Source organism: Canis lupus, chromosome 38 (genome assembly GCF_003254725.2).
Source record: "Canis lupus dingo isolate Sandy chromosome 38, ASM325472v2, whole genome shotgun sequence".
NCBI lineage: Eukaryota > Metazoa > Chordata > Mammalia > Carnivora > Canidae > Canis > Canis lupus.
In genome coordinates this window covers 10,019,419-10,041,860 of record NC_064280.1, presented here as the reverse complement: position 1 = coordinate 10,041,860, position 22,442 = coordinate 10,019,419, and the positions used below count along the sequence as shown (strand labels likewise).

The window sequence follows — 22,442 nt, the reverse complement described above, 5'->3', positions numbered from 1 at the left end:
TGATCCTGGGGACCTGGGATCGAGTCCCACGTCGAGCTCTCTCCATGGAGCCTGCTTCACCCTCTGCCTCTGTCTCTGCCTCTCTTTCTCTGTCTCTGTGTAATAAATACATTAAAAAATTAAAAAAAAAGAAAGACATTTAAGGAAATAAAGACATTTAAGAAGAAAAAATAACATGACAGCTATTTTCTTATTAATTAAATATCTAGAGGAATTTTAAAGGAAATTCTCAAGATGGCTGCAAATTTTAGAATGCATAACGATTTCACAAATGTATATGGATAAAGTTATTTTTACATTTCTTTTGTGTTTTATAACTTAGCAGTTATTTGATTTTTATTTATGGTTGGTGCATTGCTTAGAACACATTTTTACTGCTTTAATAAATACTCCTGCTTTTAAAAAAAACAGCTACTTAAAAGTAATTATTTCTCTATCATATAAAATTTTAAATTAAAGCAAAGCAAATGTGTTATTGGGACTCCATAGTTTTGGGATATGGGCACTAATCATCAATAATTCTGCCCTCCTCAACATGGGTCTTCACACAAGTCCAGCCACTTTCTACATTGTGCTGAAGAGAAGAAAAGGGAAAGTAGGAAGCACAAGTCTTCCAGTGGTTTAGAAAGAAGGCTGGTGAATGCAATTTTAAGTGGCATCCCTATGTGCAAGGCTTAAATCTGTGAGTTTCTTTTGGAAAGTAAGTCTGAAGAATTGATTAGAAACTACTGGCTTTCTCAATCACATTTGAACAATTCTTTTACTTGAGAAGTCTCCGTTCTATATTTTTTCTTTCTTCCTTATTTTAAAATTCCAGTTTAAATAATATTGGCTGCATGTTCATGGAATTGGATATGTTGTTTAACCAACATTTCAGTTAATTATACTTAATGTAGATCTACCTCAAAAAATGTATTACCCAGGATTCCCCAGAGAAATAGAACCAGTAAGATAATATAGGATGAATAGATAGACAGATGATAGATAGATAGATAGATAGATAGATAGATAGATAGATGATAGATAAGATTTATTGTGAAAGATTAGCTCACAATTATGGAGGCTGAAAAATCTCAGGATCTGCACTCTGCAAACTGGAGGCCTAGTCAAAACCCCAAAGCCTGAGAACCAGGGGAACCCATGGTATGTGTCCCAGCCTGAGTCATAAAATCTAAGACCTGAGGGCCAAAGGTATTAGTCTAAGTCCTAAGACCCAAGAACAAGGACCACTGATGTCAGAGGGCAGGAGAAAAGATGAATGTTCTGGCTGAAAAACAGAGGAAAAATTTACTTTTCCTCTACTTTTTTGCCCCTATTCAGGCTCTCAAGAGATTAGATAATGTCCACTGCAGGTCAGCAGTCTTTACTCTCTATTTCTAAGGAAAGGAGAGGTTTTTCTTATTTATTTTTTCTTCCCATTTCTTGGCAGGTCACTTAACTATAGCACTGATTAAAAAATTAATGTATATACTTAGTTTTGAACTTTGTTCAATTTTACTCTGCATGAACAGTGTACAGTATGACCAATCCAAATCCCATTGGTCTGGGTTAGCACAAGTTCTGTTCTTTCCTTTACTCTAATATGTCATAAATCCTTACGTCCATTAGAATATTTGTGAATATTCACTAACCACCATTGGGCCCAGATTTGTTCTTAGGAAGCTAAAGGACACCATGCCCACTGCCAGTCCTGGCAGCCACAGAGGATGGACATGTCTTGATACTGAAGCTACTATCATCATGGCCAAAAAAGGCAAAAATATTGTTGGTATTTTGTTATAACAGTTTGTTTAGGCCATTTTTATTTTATTACTACTTCTAATACTTTGTTAATTATCACTCATCTGTAGTTTCATGATAAAAGGACACCATTGTTCTCCATATTCTTTTTTTCCCAAGTATAGATATGTTTGTTTTAAATACATAATGAGCATAATTTACCTATACAATCCCATTTTGGAATACATCCTAGCCTCCCTTTTACTTTGTTTCTTTCTGACCATGGGCAGCTCTTCTCTTTCTTCCAACAGCTTCAAGCTGTCAAACATTGTTCCAGGAATAAAAAAATCCAGATCCCAAAGAGAGAAAAGATTTTTTTTTTGCAAATCCTGGATAATGTTTTGCTACCATAAGGAAACTCACAAAGAGAAGTCTGATTCCAAAACTCCAATAAGGAAGAAACAGTAAAAAAAAAAAAAAAAAAAAAAAAAAAAAAAAAAGGAAGAAACAGTAACCTCACAGTTATTTTCATTTTCAAATCTATGTTTTTAATTCTCTTCTTTATTATCTTTCCTATTTTCTTCACTCCAGTGAGAGATTTCCATTGAAATGAAAGTCTCATTGCTGATCCATAAAACCATTAAAAGGAAGAATATAAATTATGTATGTTTTTACTTCTTTGTTATTTTGTTTTGTTTCATTTTAACCTAGCTTATTGCCACCCTCAAAGACCTAGATTGTGTTACTAAACAAAAGGAAAAGGTACAGGCCATGTAAGCATGGAATTCAGTGTGGAGTAATCCACTCTCCTAATAAAGGGACAAGGAAAAATCTTTAAAGAACTATGTCCTATTCATGTATTTGTTTTGCTACTTTCGAGGGTATGATGAAAAATTAAACTAACTCAATGACTCTTCTCTGTGAAGGGAAACACCATTTTCAGTTTCCCATCTACATCCAAGCCATGATGGAACAGTGGTAATTCTTACCCTTTCATCAATTAATATCCATATTCATCTTAGGGGAGAACACATGAATTATAGGAAGGTTTTGCTCTGTGGAAACATTAGAAATCTAGAGGAAGGTGGGCAAAATATGAATCTGTCACCTTGTTTTTGTTCCACGGACAAAATAAATGAGTCCATTTACCCTTGTTAGAAATCCAGTAATAGCAACGGTCAGTTTGATCAGTTAAGGTGCTGGTGCCAAGAAACGTATCTTAGAATCTTATCTCCCTTAACTCCACTAATTATTTCAGAGGCTAATCAGAAAAGAAAATTATCTCTTTTGCACATGAAGTTTTTTAACACCTATCATGAGAAAGTAAACTAACTTTAAATATTCTGTACATGTGAACATGAGTTAACTATTGGCTATTGAAACAAGGATCATCAGCCCTTTTAAGATTTTGTTGTAAGACCTGATTGGAGGTACTTCTTTTTAAAAAAATATATATATTTATTTATTTACTTAAGAGAGTGAGTGAGCGAGCATAAGCACGAGGAGGAGCAGAGGGAGAGTGAGAAGCAGACACCCCGCTGAGCAGGCAATCCATGGGGCTAGATTATAGGACTGTGGGATCATCACCTGAACCAAAGGCAGACACTTAATCAACGGAGCCACCCAGGCACCGAAGGGGTACTTCTTTTTCACTTAAATGAAAAATACACAAGAAATTTTCCATCAGGTAATTGAAATGTGCACCATGAAGGAAATTGCTTATATAGAGAAGAAAGTTATGTACACAAATCATAACGATTATGTTCTCATAATAATGTGTAAAGGGAGGGGGGGAAAAGCCAGAAAATATAGATTTGATTATAGTAGCTGCAAAAAAAGAAGTTAAACCTATCAGGAAATTTTGCATCCTTTGAAAAGTAAGTGAATACCTTGATTCAGATTTTTAAGATAATTAATGTAAAAATCTAAGTAGCGTGTTGATGTACCAGACAAGGTATGTCCTTTGAAGAGTATGTTGAAAGTCTTTCAATAGTTCTACAGTTTTTCAGAAATTGTGTTTTAATGAAAAGAATAAGAATAGAAATGTGTTTTATAGGGGCTATAATATTGTAATGTGAGCTTCTACCTTAAAATTATGATAGCTTGCACTGGCTCTGAGACAGTGTCTCAGATCAGATCTAATCACTTAGCAAAAGCACATTTTAATGTAAAAGGTTATGAGTATGACATACAAAGTAGAGGTCTGTGGGGAACTATATCCTGTAGGAATATGAAATGACCATATTACAATTATTATTTCTGTAAAGTTATGTGAAGAACATATGCATATCCTAAATGTAGTACTTTCTTGGTTTGGAAATAGCATTTAATATGGCCAAAGGACTTTCAATTTAGCAAGTATCAGGGCATGTATAAAGTCAGAATTAAGGCAATTCACCTTCATCAATATATATTTGATTTTTTTCATTCTTCACAACGGATTTGGAATTATCTCACCAAGTCATTTTGTTTTCCTGTTCATGGGTCTTTTAAAGGATTAAAGCCTCATTATTTGATTAATAGTCATTAAGCTCAGCTGCTTCATGTTCGCAGTTGACCTATGTTGTGTACAACAGGCAATAATAACTTCTGTAGGTTAGCAACTATTCTAATAGCTGCATTACACTTAAAATTCTTGTTTGAGATTTTTTTTCAGGATATTATTGGGTTTAGATTATTAAGTTTTTACCACTCATGTTCTAAATACAACTTCCTACTTCTTCCAGTTTCCTACTAAATTTTTCCCACTTAATCTTCTTAATGAAAACTATCAGAACTCCCAGACCATTAACTTATTTCCTTTTTTCCTATGAAACTTTATAATAACAAAGTAATCCTTTTTTCTTAAAAAAAATATGCATTTATTTGAGACAGAGAGACAGAGATCACAAGAGAGAAAGAGCAAGGATGAGTGGATGGAAGGGCAGAGGGAGAGGGCAACAAGCAGATTCCCCACTGAGCAGGGAGACATGGGGCTTAATTCCAGGACCCCTGGATCATGACCTGAGCTGATGGTAGATACTCAACTGACTGAGCCACTCCAGCACCCCAATAACAAAGTAATCCTAATTTCTTACAACAAGGTAATCCTGATTCCTTCATGCCAAACTTTGTATCATTGCTCATTCATTTCACTTCTATATAAACATTCATTGACATGTGTGTGTATATATGTATACAGACATATATATGCATGTAAGCAAATACTAAATATACATAAACAAGGGTGCCTGGATGGTTCAATTGGCTAAACATCTGATTCTTAATTTTGGCTCAGTTCATGATCCCAACATTCTGAAATTGAGCTCCCAGTCAGACTCCACACTGGACATGGAGTCTGCTCAGGATTTTCTCTCTCTTCTCCTCCCTACTCTATCTCCCTTGCTAAGAAAAATAAATAAGTAAATAAATATACATAAACATATGTATGCTTAAGTATATATGTCATATATACATACTCATTGTTGCTATTATTTTAAGCCAACTGTTATCTATTAGATCAATTAAAAATAAGAAAACTAAGTTTTTATTTTACCTTCACTTAAGTTTTCTTTGATATTCCTCCTTTATGAAGATTAAAGTTTCTGACCTATATTTTCTTCTCTCCATGGAACTTCTTTAAACATTTATTGCAAGAGAGGTCTACTGGCAACAGATTCCTCCAATTTTTGTTTAAGTCTATATATCTTTTACTTTTGGATAATTTTGCAGGATATAGAATTCTAAGGTTATGTTTTTTTTTTCTCAACACTTGATTTTTATTTTTTTGAAATTTTATTTATTATTTGTGTGAGAGAGTACAAGCAGGACAGAGGGAGAGGGAAAAACAGACTTCTCTTTGAGCAGGGATCCCAACACAGGCTCAATCCCAGGACCCTGAGATCATGACCTGGGCTGATGGCAGATACTTAAATGACTAAACCATCCAAGCACCCCTCTCTCAACACTTTAAATATTTCACCACACTCTGGTCTTGCTTCATTAATTTTGAGGAGAAATTAACTATAATTCTTATTTTTGTTCCCCTTTATATAAGGAGTTTTTTTTTTCCTTTAGCTTCTTTCAAGATTTTTTCTTTCTTTTATTTCCTATAGTTTTAACATGATATGCCTAGTTATAGTGTACTTCCCCCCATTTACCCTAGTGTCTTTTTCATCTATATCCAGTGTAGATTCCTTGAGTCACTTTTTAAAATAACCCTTCATCAAACCACCAAACTAATTTGTCCTTTATCCTTTCCTTACATTTCTTTAGCAAATCATCAAACATAGATAATCTGTTACCCACTGGTTAGCATTAACTGTTAGGAATAATCACACAACAAAATATTAATTTCACAGAAAATCTCAACACACCTACACCAACTTAAACTTCAACATTGCAATCTTACTTTGTTTTTCTCATCAACTCTCATTCTACAAAAACCATTTGAGTCTCCTCCAACTAGCTTCCTAGATTTGGCTCTCATTTATAAGTCTTAACATTTTTTCCTTAGGGGAAAAAAAACATGCAATTATATAATACATCCTCAACTCTCTGCTACCATATGTATACCAAGCATCATTGTTTTCTCTTGTAAAAGTAGGTGCATATTGATAGCAGTTCTCTTCTAAAGGTCTACCTTCCAGGGGTGCCTACTTAACTCACTAGGAGGAGCATGCAACTCTTGATCTTGAGGTCATGAATTTGACCCCACCCTGGAAATAGAAGCTACTTAAAAAATAAAAATAAATAAATAAAATAAATAGAAAATAAATAAAAGTGTACCTTCTACAACTTATCTTTCTGTTTTCTCAAGAAAATTATACATTTGCTTGTCCTTCCATTTTCCTATACCTCCTATGTTCTCTCCTGATTCTTTATTTGAAGACTAAAACTAGGATTTATCTATTAGATCTATGGGTTTCCTTATCTTGTAAGAATATAATATCTGCAAATAATAAGTTCTATTTCATTTCTTTATTTAAATGATTAATTTAATTAATTCCCTTGTCATATTACATTGACCAGGAAACTTTGTACTGTGCTGGAACATTATGGTCATGGTAGTGACAGTGACAACTCTCCTCTGGTCATTCTCACAGTAAGCTCTAATTATGTTATATTTTATTAGTGGTACAGTAGTAACCTAGCCTAATGAGCACATTACCTTTCCATCTTGCCCTTTTGGGAAAACTCATATATGGTTAAGGCTATTTGTCTCAAAAAATTTTGGCAAACTCTGCTGAAGGCCATCAGTGCCTGGGGTTTAACGATACACAATGGTTTTGATTCAAATATATTTATTTCTATAAAATTTCATTTATTTATTTATTTATTTGGGGAGAAGTGGGGAAGAGCAGAGGGAGAGGGAGAGTAAGAATCTTAAGCAGGCTCCATGCTCAGCCTGGAGCCTGACACGAGGCTTGCTTTCCCAACCCTGAGATCATGACCTGAGCTGAAATATAGAGTCAGACACTTAAGTGACTGAGCCTCCCAGGTGCCCCTGAAATGTGTTTTTAAATTCTGTTCTAATTTTACATTTGGTCATTTTCTGAAAATATGTCCATTTTGTTTCATGCCTTGTAATTTATTGATCTATTTTTTAAATATTAGTTTCTTTAAACTATTCTGTCAGCTTTTTTCTGTATCATTCTAAATTTTAGTTTATTTGTATCTTCTTTATTTTTTACAATATAATTATGTACCATATTCACTTAAAGTCAGGTTTTTTAATATCCACTATTTTCATTTTCCTAATTTTGCACTTCTGTTTTAAAGCTATTATTTGTGCTCCTTTGCTCTTTTCTAGGTTTTGATTTTCTTTAAAAGATTTATATATTTATTCATGAGAGACAGAGAGAGAGAGGGAGGCAGAGACATAGGCAGGGGGAGAAACAAGATCCTTGCAGGGAGCCTGATGTGGGACTTAATCCAGGATCTTAGGATCACACCCTGAGCCAAAGGCAGATGCTCATAGGTTGTGATTTTCATCAAACAGTTTCATTTTTCATATTTACTGGTTGTAGTAAGCAGAATAATGATCCCCCAAAGATGTCCACATCCTCGTCTAATCCCCAGTATTCCTAGTGAAATGTTGCTTTACAAAATGGTAGGGAACCTACAGACATAGTTGAAGTGAAAGACTTTGAGATGGAGAGATTATTCTGAATTACTCAGGTGGCTACAATAATCACGTGAATCCTTCAAAGTGGAAGAGAGTCAGAAGAGTGGGATAGTGGGGGTGACTTGAGGAGTTGATGTGCTATTGACTCTGAAGGTGGAAAAAGGGAGCTAAATCCAAAGCATGTAGTTGATGCCTAGACACTAGAAAGGGCAAGGAAATAGATTCTCCCTCAAAGCCTCCATGAGGGAACATAGTCTTGCACAATGTGCCTGTGCCAGATGCTGATTTTTGGACCTAATAAATATTTATAATTATCCTCTGTTATTGGTTTCCAAATTACTGTGATGACAGAATGACATGATCAGAAATCCTAGTCTGAGATTCTTTAACATTGATTGAGTTTTAGTTTATAATTAATTTATAATCACTTTTATGAATGTCATATAATACATTGAAAATAATTATTTTTGTTTATTTCATCTATTTCATCTGGTTTTCCATTTTTTCCCTGTGTATTACAGTTACAATCATAAGTTGCTTTTCAAGTTGTAAAAAGAGGAGTAGTTGGTTAATGGACCTTCTAGAAGAGCTAAAAATGTAAAGCTATGGGAGGTTAAGAGACATCCTCAAGGCAGAGTAAAGATATTACCATCACGAAATAGTGATATTTAAAATAACATTATCCTTCCCTTGTAATCAGTTTGCCCTTATGCTGTGCAGCTCAATACATTAGAACACTCATTGATTATGAGTAAGAGTCCATATCTCATTCCCTACACTCAGTCTCCATTCACTTAAGAGTTCATCAAAGATATGCCACATGGATGAGTCCTGGGCAGGCTACATATCTTCTCCCTGATGGCAGAGACAGTAAAGAGCACCCAGGACAATATGGACAATATGAAGGATATGTCTGAAAAATCCTCTCTTACCTGTAAGAACCAACAACTTTCTGAATAATAATGGACCATTATTCAGAGCGGTTGTTACTGAAGATTTATGGAGAGAATGGGAAAGAGAAAAATGACATTTAGAATTTAGCATTACAGAAAACTGCAATTAGTTATTTGTTGGGATAGTATTACCACTCCATTCCTAATGTTTCCTTCTGTCGAGAGGAAATTTCATTATAAAGGACTAACTATTCTGCTGGCACATTTGAGCACCATGACTTTGGGATGTTTTCATCATAGCTCCTTCCTCCTTCTCTCTGGGAATCATGCTGCTTGCAGTGAATACACATTTTACTACTTAGCTCCTTCTTCCAAGGGGTAAGTTCCATTTTCTGAAGTGATCCGCTAGTCTAGACACTTTGACACTGAATATTCATTCTGAGATTTTAGCTATGAGAAAACCATTAGCTATGTTTTCCAGTTCAGATATATAGATTTTAAAATTGGCATTACTGTTGTACACATGATTTTTGTTGTGTTTTGGTTTAGTTTTGTATTACCTACCCATGTTTCAGGGTTGAGATGCAAAACAAGAATGGTTTATATTGGACCTCCATAACATTCATTGTTTTTTTTCAAATCTTACTATAAAAGGAAGAAAAATTGGGGTGCCTGGGTGGCTCAGTTGGTTAGGCATCAGACTCTTGATTTTGGCTCAAGTCATGATCACAGGGTTGTGAGATTGACACCAGTGTCAGGCTCTGTGAGGGTGTGGAGTCTGCTTGAGATTCTTTCTCTCCCCCCCAAAAAATTAATTAATTAATTTAAAAAAGCAAAAAATTAAGAGAATGCATCAACCTCCTTAAAGATAAGAATCAAGCCTTCTGTAAGCTACCTAGTTGAATAATGATGAGGCTATATGGAATAAATTAAATTCTTTTAATTAAGAATATTAACACCCAAACTGTTGATTATCATTTATAAAAAGCCTAGCCTTTTAATCAGATCTTGGTTTAACTTGTAATCATCTTTAAATATCATTACTTATTTTTCTAGGTTTTTGATAATTCAAATATGTTGTAATTACTTTCCCAGATAAAGGTATTTCCTTGATATCTTTCTGCTCTCTTGAAACTACGAGCTGGAAATTAAAAAAGGAAAGAAAGAAATGTAGCAGTGGTAAAAATGCGGTACAAATATATCAGCATGTCAGCTTTATATCTGGCTGGTATCATGATGACAACAGATCTGTTAAGGCAAATGCTTCCCTGACAAGCTATTTAATTAGAATTACAATCATCTTCCCAGAAATGATCCTTAAAATAAATTGTCTACTGTAAATGGATGAAAATAAATAGTTTGTCTGTCTTCAAATCTTCTGAAAGAAAAGAGCCAAAGACAAAGAGTCTTTGAAATACCATAACTTTCAGTGTGGAAATGTGGAAGGAGCAGTTAATACTGGATAACAGTAACAGTTGCTGTGATCAGAAGTGTCGTTTCCTTTTTTTTTTTTTTTCTATTCCAATTTCCTTTTTTTTTTTAGATCTACATGGATGACTAAGTAATGGTTTTTGTCACACACTATCATTAAGCAGCTTCTCTGTTTACAGTGCCTCTACCTCAGTGAAAGTCAAGGAAACAAGATTTTTTAAAATTTATTTAAATGTAATGTAGCATAATGTAAGACCATGTGGAAAATACTTGGTGGCTTAAATTCTGCTACTTACATTTGGTTATCAGGATCACTTTGGAAAACCCTTTAATCTCTTTTGAGGTCAATTCCTGGTCTCTAAAAGATAGACAACCCTTTTTATTCCATAAGATATTTGTAAGTATCATACAACATAACACTACTTAAAATAATTTCTTGAAATCTTCAGAATAGAAATAAAAATATATATTTATGAACAGTGTATAGCACTGTCTTTCGTTTTTATGGAAACAAATTAATTTGGCTTGTCAAGAGCCTTAAAAATTTCAGGTTTAAAGAGTTATAATACTACTAAATAAATTAAAATATTTGTGGAATAAAGAATCATGGAATCTCAGGTTATAGTCTTGTTAATAATATAATGGCCAAAAGAAAACTAACATTTATTACTTAAGTATTTATATATTCATATTAATACATTTTTAAGAATCATAGAATTTTACATAGATGAGGACTCTTATTTATACATCACTTACATATTCCTCTAAGAGAATATTTAGATATAATGCACATCATAAAATAATTACAAAGAACAAATTAAAATTATGAGTGAAAAATAAATAGATATTATACTTCTTTCACACATGTCAGTGGATGAATTATCAATGCACACTTCACTGCAGAGAAGACTAAAGGATCTATGTATTTTCAATGTACTTCTTTGGCCTTAATGATAAAATTTTAAATGTTGTGATGTACTAAATATGAATGTGTGGGATCCCTGGGTGGTGCAGTGGTTTGGCGCCTGCCTTTGGCCCAGGGCGCGATCCTGGAGACCCGAGATCGAATCCCACATCGGGCTCCCGGTGCATGGAGCCTGCTTCTCCCTCTGCCTGTGTCTCTGCCTCTCTCTCTCTCTGTGACTATCATAAATAAAATAAAAATAAAATAAATAAATAAATAAGAATGTGTATTTAGTTAATTCACTTAATTACTATTATTCAAACATTTGAAAAGTATAGCTATATTTTAAATATCCATGGGTTATTTAAATAACATAAATTAACAGTTCAGATTTTAAGTATCTGGTAGAGTTTTAAGTGTTACATTCACTACATTCTGATAACTTTACTATATAGTAAATGAACATCATAAATATAATTTATGATTATGAACAGCTATACGCCAATAAATTAGGCAATCTAGAAGAAATGGACGCATTCCTGGAAAGCCACAAACTACCAAAACTGGAAATTGAAGAAATAGAAAACCTGAACAGGCCAATAACCAGGGAGGAAATTGAAGCAGTCATCAAAAACCTCCCAAGACACTAAAGTCCAGGGCCAGATGGCTTCCCCGGGGAATTCTATCAAACGTTTAAAGAAGAAACCATACCTATTCTCCTAAAGCTGTTTGGAAAGATAGAAAGAGATGGAGTACTTCCAAATTCGTTCTATGAGGCCAGCATCACCTTAATTCCAAAACCAGACAAAGACCCCACCAAAAAGGAGAATTACAGACCAATATCCCTGATGAACATGGATGCAAAAATTCTCAACAAGATACTAGCCAGTAGGATCCAACAGTACATTAAGAAAAGTATTCACCATGACCAAGTAGGATTTATCCCCGGGACACAAGGCTGGTTCAACACTCGTAAAACAATCAGTGGGGTTCATCATATCAGCAAGAGAAAAACCAAGAACCATATGATCCTCTCATTAGATGCAGAGAAAGCATTTGACAAAATACAGCATCCATTCCTGATCAAAACTCTTCAGAGTGTAGGGATAGAGGGAACATTCCTCAAATCTTAAAAGTCATCTACGAAAAGCCCACAGCAAATATCATTCTCAATGGGGAAGCACTGGGAGCCTTTCCCCTAAGATCAGGAACAAGACAGGGATGTCCACTCTCACCACTGCTATTCAACATAGTACTGGAAGTCCTAGCCTCAGCAATCAGACAACAAAAAGACATTAAAGGCATTCAAATTGGCAAAGAAGAAGTCAAACTCTCCCTCTTCACTGATGACATGATACTCTACATAGAAAACCCAAAAGCCTCCACCCCAAGATTGCTAGAACTCATACAGCAATTCGGTAGCGTGGCAGGATACAAAATCAATGCCCAGAAATCAGTGGCATTTCTATACACTAACAATGAGACTGAAGAAAGAGAAATCAAGGAGTCAATCCCATTTACAATTGCACCCAAAAGCATAAGATACCTAGGAATAAACCTAACCAAAGAGGGAAAGGATCTATATCCTCAAAACTATAGAACACTTCTGAAAGAAATTGAGGAAACACAAAGAGATGAAAAAATATTCCAGGCTCCTGGATTGGCAGAATTAATATTGTGAAAATGTCAATGTTACCCAGGGCAATTTACACGTTTAATGCAATCCCTATCAACATACCATGGACTTTCTTCAGAGAGTTAGAACAAATTATTTTAAGATTTGTGTGGAATCAGCAAAGACCCCGAATAGCCAGGGGAATTTAAAAAAAAGAAAACCATATCTGGGGGCATCACAATGCCAGATTTCAGGTTGTACTACAAAGCTGTGGTCATCAAGACAGTGTGGTACTGGCACAAAAACAGACACATAGATCAGTGGAACAGAATAGAGAACCCAGAAGTGGACCCTCAACTTTATGGTCAACTAATATTCGATAAAGAAGGAAAGACTATCCACTGGAAGAAAGTCTCTTCAATAAATGGTGCTGGGAAAATTGGACATCCACATGCAGAAGAATGAAACTAGACCACTCTCTTTCACCATACACAAAGATAAACTCAAAATGGATGAAAGATTTAAATGTGAGACAAGATTCCATCAAAATCCTAGAGGAGAACACAGGCAACACCCTTTTTGAACTTAGCCACAGTAACTTCTTGCAAGATACATCCATGAAGGCAAAAGAAACAAAAACAAAAATGAACTCTTGGGACTTCATCAAGATAAGAAGCTTTTGCACAGCAAAGGATACAGTCAACAAAACTAAAAGACAACCTACAGAATGGGAGAAGATATTTGCAAATGACATATCAGATAAAGGGCTAGTTTCCAAGATCTATTGATCTTATTAAACTCAACACCAGAGAAACAAACAATCCAATCATGAAATGGACAAAAGACATGAAGAGAAATCTCACAGAGGAAGACATAGACATGGCCAACATGCACATGAGAAAATGCTCTGCATCACTTGCCATCAGGGAAATACAAAACAAAACCACAATGAGATACCACCTCACACCAGTGAGAATGGGGAAAGTTAACAAGGCAGGAAACAACAAATGTTGGAGAGGATGCGGAGAAAAGGGAACCCTCTTGCACTGTTGGTGGGAATGTGAACTGGTGCAGCCACTCTGGAAAACTGTGTGGAGGTTCCTCAAAGAGTTAAAAATAGACCTGCCCTGCGACCCAGCAATTGCACTGCTGGGGATTTACCTCAAAGATACAGATGCAATGAAACGCCAGGACACCTGCACCCCGATGTTTCTAGCAGCAATGTCCACAATAGCCAAACTGTGGAAGGAGCCTCGGTGTCCATCGAAAGATGAATGGATAAAGAAGATGTGGTCTATGTATACAATGGAATATTACTCAGCCATTAGAAATGACAAATACCCACCATTTGCCTCAATGTGGATGGAACTGGAGGGTATTATGCTGAGTGAAATGAGTCAATCGGAGAAGGACAAACATTACAAGTTCATTCATTTGGGGAATATGAATAATAGTGAAGGGGAATATAAGGGAAGGGAGAAGAAATGTGTGGGAAATATCAGAAAGGGAGACAGAACATAAAGACTCCTAACTCTGGGAAATGAACTAGGGGTGGTGGAAGGGGAGGAGGGCGGGGGTGGGGGATGAAAGGGTGACAGGTACTGAGGGGGGCACTTGACGGGATGAGCACTGGGTGTTATTCTGCATGTTGGAAAATTGAACACCAATAAAAATGAATTTATTATAAAATATATATATAATTTATGTTTTCATATATTTGAGTTATGTATAAAATTTCATGTGAAAAATATGTGTTTTTTTTTTTTTTTTTGTTTTTGGCTCAGGGAAATCCTAAGAGCTTCTTTATATGTTACAGATTTATTTATGCCATACATGAGGAGCAGAAAAATATCATAAAGAGTTTTATACATAATCATAGCATTAAATTAATAAGATTATGTAACTCCTCCTTTTTTATTACACTTTAAAAAATTCTAAATTCAATTATTTAACCTATAGTGTACTATTAGTTTCAGAGGTAGAGTTCAGTGATTCATTAGTCTTGTGTAATACCCAGTGCTCATACATCATGTGCCCTTCTTAATGCCCATAGCCCAATTACTCTGTCCCTGTATACTGCTCCCCTCCAGCAACCTTCAATTTGTTTCCTATGATTAAGAGTCTTTTATGGTTTGTCTCTCTCTCTGATTTTGTCTTGTTTTATTTTTCCCTCCCTTCTCCTATGATCCTGATTTATTTCTTAAATTAGATATAAGTGTGATTCATATGATAATTGTTTTTCTCTGATTGAGTCTTTCACTTAGCATAGTGTCCTCAAGTTGCATCCACATCATTACAAATGGCAAGATTTTGATATTTTTTTTATTTTGATATTTTTTGATAATTTTTTGATAGCGGAATTGTATTCCATTATACAATTACATTTGGTAATGGGATACCACTTGTATGTTCCATTTTATATATATATAATATACCACATCTCCTTTATCCATTCATCTATCAGTGGACATCTGGGCTCTTTCCATATTTTCACTGTTGTAGACATTAGTGCTACAAACATTGGGGTGAAGGTGCCCCTTCCAATCACTATATTTGTATCTTTGGGGTAAATATCTAGTAGTGCAATTGCTTGGTCATAGGCTAGTTCTATTTTCTATTTTCAACTTTGTGAGGAAACTCCATACTTTTCCAGAGTGGATGCACCAGCTTGCATTCCCACCAACAGTGTTCTAGGTTTCCCCTTTCTCTGCATCCTTGCCAACATCTGTCAATTCCTGACTTGTTAATATTAGCCATTCTGACTGGTGTGAGATGGTATTCTCACTGTGGTTTTGATTTGTATTTCTCTGATGCTGGGGGGTTTTGAGCCATTTTTCAAGTGTCTATTGGCTATTTGTACGTCGTCTTTGCAGAAATGTCTGTTCATGTCTCCTGCCCATTTCTTGATTGGATTAATTGTTCTTTGGGTGTTGAGTTTAATAAGTTCCTTATAGATTTCGGATACTAGCCCTTTATCTGATAAGACATTTGTAAATATCTTCTCCCTATCTGTAAGTTGTCTTTTGGTTTTATTGACTGTTTCCTTTGCTCTGCAAAATATTTTTATCTTGATGAAGTCCCAATCGTTCATTGTTGCATTTGGCTTCTCTTTAGAGTATACAAATCTTTCACCTTTTATGTATGTAATTCTTCTATGATAAATATAATCCCAAAATTCATAAAAAGATTTTTTTAGAAGAGTAGGCTAATGAAATATTATTTATAGGGGCTCCTGGGTGGTTCAGTGAGTTAAGCATCTGCCTTCTGCTCAGGTCATAATCCCAGGGTCCTGGCCCACATCAGGCTCTCTGCTAAAAGCCTGCTTCTCCCTCTCCCTCTGCCTGCCACTTTGCCTACTTTTGCTCTCTTTGTCAAATAAATAAATAAATAAATAAATAAATAAATAAATAAATAAAAAGTTTTTCAAAAGGAAATATTATCTCTAAAACGTCTAGAAACTTCAAAAAAAAAACCCATGCTATAATTTTTAAGGCTATATTATGGATGTTTTGTTCTGTTTCTCTTGCTTAGGTTATGTATGGTAATACATAATTTATTTTTTTCCCTTTTATAGGACAGTGAGAGAATCTCTATACCCCCCTGCTGAGTGTGGAGCCTCAGCTAGGGCTTGAACTCAAAATACTGAGATCAAGACCTAGCCGAAACCAAGAATCAATGCTCAACTTATTTAACCACTCAGGAGCCCCTCAATTATGAGTATATATTATTATTTATTTATTTAGTATTTGCACCATTTTATTTTATTTATTTTATTATTTTATAATAATAAATTGATTTTTTATTGGTGTTCTTCTCAGGAAGAAGCAATAGATTAATTTTATACAGAAATATAAAGTAAAGAATAAAGTAAAATGGTACTATTTTCTTATATATTTTCACAGATTGCTTCTCAAATTATAATTATGATCTTGATTAAATTAATATTAAATTATCCATAGCTATCTGCAATCACAAATTTTAGTTTCTTTTTTAATAATTTTTTTTATTGGTGTTGAATTTACCAACATACAGAATAACACCCAGTGCTCATCCTGTCAAGTGCCCCCCCCCCCAGTGCCCATCACCCATTCCTCCCCACCCCCCGCCCTCCTCCCCTAACACCACCTGTAGTTCATTTCCCAGAGTTAGGAGACTTTATGTTCTGTCTCCCTTTCTGATATTTCCCACACATTTCTTCTCCCTTCCCTTATATTCCCTTTCACTATTATCTATATTCCCCAAATGAATGAGAACATATAATGTTTGTCCTTCTCCGATTGACTCATTTCACTCAGCATAATACCCTCCAGTTCCATCCACGTTGAGGCAAATGGTGGGTATTTGTCATTTCTAATGGCTGAGTAATATTCCATTGTATACATAGACCACATCTTCTTTATCCATTCATCTTTCATGGACACTGAGGTTCCTTCCACAGTTTGGCTATTGTGGACATTGATGCTATAAACTTTGGGGTGCAGGGGTCCTGGCATTTCACTATATCTGTATCTTTGGGGTAAATCCCCAGCAGGGCAATTGCTGGGTCGTAGGGCAGGTCTATTTTTAACTCTTTGAGGAACCTCCACACAGGTTTCCAGAGTGGCTGCACCAGTTCACATTCCCACCAACCGTATAAGAGGGTTCCTCTTTCTCCACATCCTCTCCAACATTTGTTATTTTCTGTCTTGTTAATTTTCCCCATCCTCACTGGTGTGAGGTGGTATCTTATTATGGTTTTGATTTGTATTTCCCCGATGGCAAGTGATGCAGAGCATTTTCTCATGTGCTTGTTGGCCATGTCTATGTCTTCCTCTGTGAGATTTCTCTTCATGTCTTTTGCCCGTTTCATGATTGGATTGTGTGTTTCTTTGGTGTTGAGTTTAATAAGTTCTTTTTAGATCTTGGAAACTAGCCCTGTATCTGATATGTCATTTGCAATAATCTTCTCCCATTCTGTAGGTTGTCTTTTAGTTTTGTTGACTGTATCCTTTGCTGTGCAAAAGCTTCTTATCTTGATGAAGTCCCAATAGTTCATTTTTGTTTTTGTTTCTTTTGCCTTCGTGGATATATCTTGCAAGAAGTTACTGAGGCCGAGTTCAAAAAGGGTGTGGCCACACCCTTTTTGAATTATGAGTATTTAAACCAGAAGGAGAGGGTGTTAGAATGGATATAAAAACAAGTAAAGTTTCAATTTCATCCAGGATGACAGATTAGATAATGTGGCCAACTATCTCTCTGAAAATCACTTTAAAAAATAAGAAATATTAAAACTTATTTTAAAAGGTATTACTTGGGATGGATGGGTTGCTCAGTGGTTCAGCATCTGCCTTCAGTTTAGGGAGTGATGCCAGGTCTAGTGATCGAGTTCCGCATCAGGCTCCCTACGAGGAGCTTGCTTCTCCCTCTGCCTATGTCTCTGCCTCTCTCTCTGTGTCTCTCTCATGAGTAAATAAAATAAGAATCTTTAAAAGTAAAAAAATAAAAGGCATTACTCAAATAACAGTAAAATAAGAAATAAGAAGTGGTTAAAAATGAAAGCAAAACAGGATTTCTGTGAGGTAAATCTAGCTAGTTCACAAGCAGGTATATTTTGAAGTATGCTGAATTTCAGTTTATATTTTGAAGAATGTGCAGTGGTCTTGGATAGGATATAAAGCCTATGCACACCCATGTGGAGAATTAATAATCATATTTCTAGTTGTCATCTCTATTTAAGTAGAATACAGTACAGCATGGTAGTCCAGTGTCCCTACTGCCATAAATAGAAGAAAAACTACAAAGGGAGTAATAATTTAATAGGCTTTTGAGCAGACAGGGAGGAAATAAGGGAGGACTTGATGAATTAGAGCTGAAGGGTAGAGGGGGACATCTGGATGGCTCAATGGCTGAGCGTTTGCCTTCAGCTCAGGGCCTGATCCCAGGGTACTGGATTGAGTCCCACATCGGGCTCCCCACAGGAAGCCTGCTTCTCCATCTGTTTAAGTCTCTACCTCTCTCTGTGTGTCTCTCATGAATAAATAAATAAAATCTTAAACAACAACAACAACAAAAAAGAACTGAAAGGTAGAGGGACATCCCACAGCGATCTTGGGAAGTTTTATACCCTTGAAGTCATTTTTAATCCAAGATACAGACTGAGGATCAAACATAGTTCAGACACAAGTTCTCAAAGAGGAAAAACAGAAACCAGTGAAGATATTCATTACCTTGAAGAAATGTCATGAATAGACTGGAAATTAAAGAAGCCCAAAACTCTGGTAGTTTCCCTCAATTTACTAAATTGTTTAGACATAATGCAAAATGCAGTGTTACTAATCTTAGTCTAAAGAAGTAGATTAATATTCTAATAGTGCCCAGAAGATAGAGTTCTACCAAAAAGAATATTCTTTTGTTAAGACCAATTATGAAAAAAAATCATATATCTATATAGTTTATTTTTCCTACATATAATCTAAGTAGAAACAACTTCTAAGCAGAAAGAAGATACTTGTCTGAAAGATGCAGTTTGTCTCCATTATAAGATATTTTCTAGACATGGAATTTACAAGGGTGAAAGCTAATGTAAGAAGAGCTAAGAGAGCTATGATAAAAATCTCCAAAGAGCAAATTATATCCAAGGCTATGAGGGCATAGAAGAGAGAAAAATTTGCCAAACACCTAGTCAAAAGATTAGGAGGGGCATGGCCAAGGTAGAAAGACAAATAATAGATGACCAGAGTTTACTAAATTTGTGACTAACTGTATCTCTAGGCTCAATCTTTAATTTAATTGAATGGTTCAGAACCTCTATCTAGGTGTCAAACACACATATAGATACACATACAAACATACCCATACATTTACTTTACCCAAAAGTAGGTAAGAAAGAAAAATGAATGATTAAAACTTGATGAAAAGATGGAAAACACATAGAATGATACACCCAAACTAAACCATACGTGATAATTACGTTACATGTAAGTAGTATATACACTCTCAGTAAAAGGAAGCGGTTATCAGACTAAGTAAACATAAATAATAAATAAATAAATAAATAAATAAATAAATACAAGCCAAATTACATACTGTCTACAAAAACCCACTTTAAACATAAATGCAGATAGATACAAAGTAGAAGAATTGAAAGATATTCCATCCTAACTCAATTAATGTGCTATGTGGCTAGAAAAAGGACAGAAGCTGAAAAAATATCATAATGAAATTAAAAAGGATATTTCATAATATTAAAAGAAATGGTTAGTTCATCAAGAAGACCAAACCATTTTAAATGCATGCTTGAAACAAACAGTAAATCTTCAAAATTTATGAAACAAAGTTTATATGGCCAAAGGGAGAAAAAGTAAAAGTCACAATTCTAGCTGGAAATTGTAGCAGTCCTCCATCATTAATTGATGAGGCAAACTTGTAAGTATACAGAAGATTTTTACAACAATGTCAACCAATACATGACCTGAGTGACATTTCTAAAACACTATAAGAAACTGATTCATAGTATAAGTTCTTTTCAATTGAACACAGAACTGTCACCTGGATAGTTTATATATAAGATTATGAAACCTATCACAAGAAAGTTCAATAGACTGAAATTACGCAGAACACATATTTTTACTCAAGTGAAATTAAGGCGGCCTTTACCAAGAAGACATTCCTGCTGGAGAGAAAGATGGACTTTGAAGAAATTCTCTTACTGAAGCATGAGCTTAGAAGTTTTTGTTGGTGGTGGTGTTTTTGTTTTGGACACCTCATTCCTTGCAACTCCAGGGGTTGGTGTCAAAACACAGTGGACCACACACCACATCTGCTGCCGTCGTGATATTTTTTTTGTTTGGTTTTGTTACATCTTACATTATGCAGAAATATTTTTGTACAAATTGTTTAAAAGTTATTTATGCAAGGTTAAAAATATAAGTGAAATTAAATTGAAAATTAGCAGCACAAATAAAATAATTAAAAAATATATAAATCCAAGTATATACAGATAACTAACGTAAAAAAAACTGGTAAAATTTATCTTTGTAAATAGAATTTTTAAGAAATATAAAGAGAGCGAAAATGAAGTACAAAAGAAACACTAAGAAAACAACAAGAAAATAAAAATTGGTTCTTCAAAAGTATTAGTATAATTGACAAACCCATAAGAAGACCATTTTCAAGACAGGGTGAGTGAGGAAGATAATTTTCAGTATCAAGACTGAAAGAAAAGACAGTGGAACTTACAGAATGGCTGGGTGGAGAGCTCAGTTGAAAGTCTCCAGCTAAATAACATTTAGTGGGTGTAAAGTACATAGTAAAATCATTTAAAAGTTACTGGAAATTAGTCTAGGGCATATAGCAAGTCAAAAACATTTTTTTTTCAAGGAGATCTACTAAATCTTAGTTTATAGCATTAGAGCCAGGTCTTCTCTCATCTCCAGTCTAGCTCTCTGTGTTACAGAATCTCTACCATAAATGGATGTGGGCAAGAAGACAGAGGTTCCATTTCCCCTCAGTTCCAAACCACACGACAGTAATTTCACACTAAGAGGAGCAGGTCACAAGTGTCTTTCACTTCATCCCCAGGAATCTGTGTTGTGGGAGCTCTATTCCAGGAGGGCAAAGCAGGGAAAGATTGGGGCTTCCTTCCTCTCTCAGCTTCCACTCACAGGCTTGAGGCTCTAACTCAGGAGTGGCAGGTGGAAGACACCTGGTACTCCAATAGCCAGCATGCCAGACCCCTCTGGAAGGACAGAGGTACCATGCTCAGAAATGAAAGATGAAATAATAGGCTGCCATCCTGCTGCCTGATTCCGGCCAGTATGTTGGAGGAATCGCTGCAGGACTAACAGTTTGCCACGCCTTCCCACGCCTTCCCATCACTCTGGTGCAGTAGCAGAGAGGTTCTCCCCAGGAGGAGGAGCAGAAGAAAGGACTAGTATTTCCACAGCTCTGTCGAGGGGTATTCACTTTATTGGTACCCAGCAGAGAGGAATTCATGCCTTAAGATGGTGAAAACAATACAGTTGCTAGTATTGAGCAAAGAGAAGGCTTTTGGCTCTGTGAAACCTGGAGCAACAATCAAAATGTCAAGGAGTCAAAGTTTAACAAGGAGGACAGAGGAGCAAAGACAAAATGGGCTCAGCTGGACATGGTGCAGATTGAAAGCATCCTCCAAGTCACTCACAGGTCCATCAGAAAAGTAAGACAGCTTCTGACAGTTCTGGAAGCCAGAAGTCTGGAATCAGTACCACTGGGCTGATTACAAGGTGTCAGAAGGGTTGTTCTCTCTCTGGCTTTACAAATTCAGAAATAAATATACTACTTTTTAATAAATTTCTTTTTAAAAAGATTTTATTTATTTATTCATGAAAGACACAGAGAAGAGAGGCAGAGACATAGGCAAAGGGAGAGGCAGCCTCCCTGCAAGGAGTCCCATGCAGGACTCGATCTCAGGATTCCGGGATCATGCCCTGAGCCGCAGGCAGACACTTAACCACTGAGCCACCCTGGCATCCCTTAATAAATTTCTTAATAAATGAATAGGATCATAAAGTTACAATTTGTATTTGAAAGTCAACTTCACCTAAGATAATGAAGTGAATTTAATTTTTGCTAATGTTTACCTGTCAAAGACTTAGTGCTTTACTATGACTATTACATTTTGCATCAGTTCTTGTAAAAAAAATACCACAAAACCCGATAACCCTATGCTTATAACAATCCTAGCTTTTTGTGCAAATTCCGTATTTAGTCTGAGCATAAGTTAGTGGCAACAAACAAAGTCTTGGATAATTTAAA

General features: G+C 35.4%; 1 long non-coding RNA gene across 1 annotated transcript in view; it reads left to right on the top strand.

Annotated features, from left to right (window-relative positions):
• Positions 1-2,269: 2,269 nt before the first annotated feature.
• LOC125754566 (uncharacterized) overlaps positions 2,270-22,442 on the top strand; it is a 38,994-nt gene continuing 18,821 nt past the window's right edge. Inside the window, exons 1-2 of the long non-coding RNA XR_007409177.1 lie at positions 2,270-3,406; positions 6,730-6,802. This is a non-coding gene — a long non-coding RNA (uncharacterized LOC125754566). The remainder of the gene's footprint in view (positions 3,407-6,729; positions 6,803-22,442) is intronic.